Raw genomic sequence first — 6,590 nt, 5'->3', positions numbered from 1 at the left:
ATATACGAAATAGCTTGTTGACTTTCAAACGATTTTAACATCTTCCCAACCTGTATTGTGGGGGCACCGACTTAAAATTCCTTCGCATTTTTAACCAACTGCTCAGCAGCTGGCATTCATTGCATGTATGATACTGCTCAGTAGCTGGCATTCATTGCATGCATGATACATGCAATAAATGCCAGCTGCTGAGCAGTTGGTTGGTAAAAATGCGAAGGAATTTTAAGTCGGTGCCCCCACAATACAGGTTGGGAAGATGTTAAAATAGTTTGAAAGTCAACAAGCTATTTCGTATATAAAATAATTATTATAAGTTATAGCAATGTAATTACTAGTTTAGTGTCATCAATTGAATTATTGTAAGTGTTCCAATAATAATAATTAACATTTAGCAATTTGACATAAATCTAATACTGTACTTTTCAAACTCCCAATGTCACGATCGGTATACTAGCGAGAACTTAAATTGACAAAACAGGTGGTACCTATTTTTAGTTTTAGGTATCAGACATGCATTGGCAATTCTTACACTCTGTGACAAAATTGATGTAACTGCCCGTAGAGGTAAAAGAAATGAAAAAATAGAAATAAGATTACACAGAAAGTTACAAAAAGTACCCCTTAAAGGCATATTAATTAAAATAACAAATTACTGTACTAACAGAGTAAGATTATCTGAACGAGTCAAGTTCTGGACGTTATTAGAATCTTTACGTGTGCCCAAGATTTGGCTTTATCTTCTAATGCTGTATAAGTGTATAACCTACGCAATAATTGAAATAATTAATTTTAAACTAATAAAATAAAAGATTCAGCCTTTAAAAAGTAGAGCAGGCAGTTAACCTGATGGTAAGTACCCCGTCGGCCGTGGGTCATTCATATTGACCTTTTAATATTTGTAACTGTCTCACACCTCTTACTAAGATGACACACGCAAAGAGGAATTGCTAACTTATTTAGACAAATAATTTCCAAAAATATTTTCGTGAAAATGTTACAGAACATTCCTTAAGCTTCTGTTACCGCTATCTTCTGACGCTATTTCAGAAACGGGTGTAATTAAATCACATTGATTAAGTATATTTTTGTCAACCTAATTTTAGAGTAACCAGATGACGCCCGCAGGTTACGCCTAAATTCGTTTATCGCGCGGTAATCGTTCATTTTTCGGTATAAAGGATAGCGTATGTACCCGGGACTCATACGACCTCCTGGACAGCAATTTTCATTAAAACCGGTTCAGTGGTTTGAGCGTGAAAAGATAACATGACAGTCAGGCAGTCAGATACATTTTCACACTGATAATATATATATAAGTATAGAATAAATTGATACCAATTTGTAAACATGCACCAATGTGTTAAGTGTACAAAAATGTTCTCTAAAATTTTATTCGTAAAGAAGAGATGTAAATAGCCAGTTAAAGGTTGTAAGACATCGTGTCTCGCCTACACAAATTGCTTACTTTTTGGTTATATTATAACCATATAAAATAGGCAGAAATCAATTTATTTTTCTGAATGATGGAGAGTGGAGACACTTAGGTCTATTACAAGTTTGAAGCTTGTTTAAAGTATGGACCAATCGGGATCGGGATAAAAATTGTCCTATGTCCTATGTCCTTTCTCGGGTCTCAAATTATCTACATACCAAATTTTATCAAAACCAGTTCAGTGGTGTAAACTTGAAGAGGTGACAGATTCGCGTTTATAATATTAGTATAACAGAGGCCTGTCTGTTATACTAATATTATAAACGCATTTTTAATATTAGTAAAGAAGAACATGTGCGCAGATTTTGGATGCAATATATGTGGACCTAAGACCAGAACAATGAAGTGGTCAACGCAGAGCTGTAAAGTAAAGATTTAAAATCTAATCTAATCTAATATCTAGTTACATATAAAATTCTCGTGTCACGGTGTGCGTGGTTGAACTCCTCTGAAACGGCTCGACCGATTTTAGTGAATCTTAGCGAGCATATCGGATAGGGTGGAGAATCGAACAACATCTACTTTTTATATTGATAAGCGCATTTGTTAAATAAAATATAATAGTAAATTATTACAACTCGAGACTGACGGCGACCATTGTTTGTGCGACGGGATAGCGATGGACGTTGCCATGGTGCCATATTTATTTAGTCAATTCAACAAAATAATATGGGCGAAATACTTAAATGGCAAAACAACGTTTGCCGAAGCTGCTAGTATAATATAAAATTCTCGTGTCACAGTGTTTGTGCGCAAACTCCTCCAAAATGGTTTAACCGATTTTAATCAAATTTTGTATGTACATTCGTTAGGCCTGAGAATAGGTTTTTAACTACTTTTTATATTTATAATAGAAATAATTTATATGGCAAAAACAACGTTTGAAATTTGAATTTGAATTTTTTTTAGTCTTGCTTGAACCCGAAAATAGAGCACCTAATTTTAGGTATGAAATATTCGTATAAATCCAGAGAATGTTTATCAGTTTATATTACGACGTTCACCGGGTCATCTAGTAAAAGATATATCTTAGGCATTATGACGGTTCCGTACCCAAAGAGTAAAAACGGAACTTTATTACTAAGACTTCGTTGTCTGTCCAGGATTTATCTCAAGAACAGCTATAGCTAGACTTCTGAAATTTTCACAGATTGTGTAGTTTTGTTGCCGCTACAACAAAAAATACTAAAATCAAAATAAAATAATTAATATTTGAGGGGGGCATACAACAAACATGATTGTTTTGACATTTTTTACTCGATATCGATAATGACAACAGGCAGAGAATTGGAATTTTCACAAAGTCCTTAGCTGTATGTCTACTTTAATTATTAATAATAATATTAAAATAAATTAAACATGCAAGGGGGGCTCCCGTACATAAAACACAGTTTTTGGCCTATTTTGCTCGGCTCTATAATGGTACGGAACCCATAGTGCGCAAGCCCGACTCGCACTTGGCTGATTTTATCTTAGACGTTTAGCCACATTCATATCCCCATAGTACGTAGTTGATAGGTATACAAACAGCAATCGCTCGTCACTGACATCGTGCCCGCCCTCCGGCTGCAGTTAATTTAATAAATCGCTGTCAGACCTCTTCAAAGTGAATCTGTTACGTTATTCCCCAGTGGAATTACTATTATCATCTTTAATGACTAATTCATATACGATAGATTCGCGCTGCAAATTAATAATACCTGCAGGCCCTTTTGCCACGACATTTTCTTTATCACTTCTTTATAGAATCGCCGAAAATGTATGGAATTGACATAAGCGTTCGTCAATATGACGTTGACGTTCGACTCGCCTAATGTCAATTCCATACAAATTGATCAGCGATTTTATAAAGTAGCGATAAAGAAAACGTCTTGGCTACAGGCTCGGTTTATTCATTACTAGATGACGCCCGCAACTACGTTGCACCAATATTCGTTTTTCGCGAACGAACCGTACGTATTTCCGGGATAAAAAGTATCCTATGTCATTTCCCGGGACTCAAGGGACTCAATGGAGATACCATTACTGAATTTCAGCCAAATTGGTTCAGCCGTTTAAGAGGATACACCAGGGGCAAAGAAATTGGAAATAAAAGGTATTTGAAAATGTATTGCTGTCTCACCAATCTCAAGTCTCCCACCGCAGAGCGCGATAGAGATAACACGAGAAAAGTTCTAATAAAAGAACAGAAAATCTTCGATTCGTTGTCCGCTGATTCCTTCTCCAAAACTTAACCGATTTAAGTAATTTTTTCATTAAAAATTAAAGCAAGGCTTGAGCTGTGTTCCTATGTTTTATTTTTTTTGTATATTTTAGCCAGTTTTGTTTTCTGTGTGTTTGAACACAAAGACTTATGTTGAGTCTTCGTTAAAAGTTTTTGACATAATTGAATTTTCTATTATTTGTTTTTAAGTTTTTCTGGATAATACTAAACATCATTAAAATCTGTTGATCATTTTTAAGTACTGGTAAAAGTAACAGATTGATATTTTTAACCGACTTCCAAAAACGAGGAGGTAATATACAGTGGATATATTTTTTTTTATTTTATTTAGTGAGAGTGTTTAATTTAATATGGTTATTATAATACGTTAATTATTAAAACAACATATTTTTTTCAAATATTATTTTTTTCTTTATTCTGTTCGATTGTTATTGTTCTTAAATAATAATTTAGTGCCTTCATCATATTTTTATGCATGGTGCTGACATAAAATGCGCATTTAATATCAAGGTTTTTATAATTTTGATTGATCAATCAAACAATCCAAAAAGGTCCTTGTTCCGCATCGATTTAAAAATTGTTGTGTTTTTTTTCATTGTTCTCCGTTATAAGAATTGTGTTATTTATTGCCAAAAATATTAATCAAATTAAAAACTTGTTGTAGAATTTTGATTTGTTGGTCTCGTTTCCTTATGTGTAGTATAATATGTAACATAATAATAATAATATATTGACACATTTTACACGAGTTTGAAAATGACTGATAGCAATAATTTAAATTAAAGTGCCTATATACTTCAACACTACTTCTTGTGTATAGCCGTAAGTTTCCCTATGTTTCAAAATAAAATAAAAGAAAAAAACACGATTCGATTTTGGTATTTTTTTAAAAAATAAGAGGGCAAACGAACAAACGGTTTTGTTTTATTATTGAACTAGCTGCTACCCGCGACTTCGTCCGCGTCAAAAAATGTGATAAGTTGGTAACAAAGAATGAACATTATGAACATGGTATCTAATTTGGACCATAATTATCTTATGTAACAACAAAAGAATTTAGAAAAACGGTCCACAAACGGCGGAGTAAAATACATAGGTAAAACATAAAAAAGTAAAAAATATCCTACTCCTTTTGGGAAGTCGGTTAAAAAGTAGTCCTCCTCCTCTTACATCAGATATCTGCCAATAAAAGTCCCGTCAAAATCGGTCCAGCCATTTCGGAGATTAGCCGGAACAAACAGACAGACATACAGACAGACAAAAATTCTAAAAATTGTTATTTTGGTGTATGTACCGTCTAAATATTCATATGCAGTAGTAAAAAACTGTAATTTCAATATTACAAACAGACACTCCAATTTTATTTAGATGTATAGATTATATTATGTGTTGCATTTATGATGCCATGAAGTAATTAAATGAGTATATAAACATTAAAACAAAGCGTGCATAACAATATTGCAAATTACAGCTGTATAATAAAAATTTTCCCGTTACTCATATTGACATCACCTTATGAATATTATGTACGTATAGGCATAGAGAATTTATGACGTTTGACATTTTGCCATTACTTGAAGTTACGGCGGTATTATCTGCGCAGAATTAGTATAAGATTGATGAGTTTCATACAATAATGTAAACCGATCGGAATCCACGAGTGATTGAAGCGTACTAATTGAGCCGAAGGTTGAGAAACTACCCAATATAACGAATTTTAGACGAACAGTCCATAGGAAGTTATGCAAACGCACGTCATCTATTTCAAAATTATTTACAAATACCCCCAAAATACTTAATCTGTTACATTTTCGAATAATTAATAGGCGTTTTATCTCAATTTGGTTTCAGAATTGACAGATATCACTTTAAATATAAATTTCGATGAATTATTCAACAGAAATGGATAACAAGTTGGTGGCGTTTTGAAGATCGATAAGCTACTTTATTTTCTATCAGATTACGTCTCGTAGTTTGTTTTATTGGCAGCTTGAAAAAACTTTATATTTTGAATTATGAGTAATATAATTATTTCGATGAACCTAAATAAATAAAATCTTTATTTATATAAACAAATAGTAAATACAATACAAAAACTGCTGAAGCTCAAAAATTTTTTAAATTTCTAGCTGGAGCAGCCGTTTATAATTGAAAATAAATAATTGTTATAATAATTAATAAAATATAATGACGAAATATTTTACCTTTAATACATATTTATTTCATCAATCAAACAGTAAGAAAAACATAATATTGCAAAATTTACATTTCGTAGAAACTTAATTACAAATATATGCTGACATACGCAATTGGATTTTGAATATACATAAAGAAAAACTAGCTTAATCGAATCTGCATATCCAAAGTGAACATCTAATCTAGTAATCTAGTCTCGCTCAAGTCAGGTATTACTAAAGATTCCATTTTGCCTATGACAGGCTATTGCACGATCCTTTTTGGCATTAACTTAATGTGCAGGCTGTGTGGGAGCGACGTGACGTAATGTGGGCTTATATTATTGCCACGGGATCAGCATAGCGTAGAAGCCTGGATACTACGGACTATGTTGTGTGTAGTATAACGACGCATATTCTGTAATGTTACCTGCTTTTCAAATGGATTTTGCTCTTTGAATTGTTTTTTTTTTTAATAAGGGGGCAAACGGGGTATCCTGATGGAAAGCAACTTCCTTCGCCCATGGGCACTCGCAGTATCAGAAGAGCTGCAGGTGCGTTGCCGGCCTTTTAACAGGGAATAGGGTAATAGGGGAGGGTAGGGAAGGGAATAGGGTAGGGGATTGGGGCTCCGGTAAACACTCTCATTCGGCGAAACACAGCGCAAGCGCTGTTTCACGCCGGTTTTCTGTGAGAACGT

This window comes from Aricia agestis, chromosome 10 (genome assembly GCF_905147365.1).
Source record: "Aricia agestis chromosome 10, ilAriAges1.1, whole genome shotgun sequence".
Taxonomy (NCBI): Eukaryota; Metazoa; Arthropoda; class Insecta; order Lepidoptera; family Lycaenidae; genus Aricia; species Aricia agestis.
Note: the sequence above shows the minus strand (reverse complement) of the source record.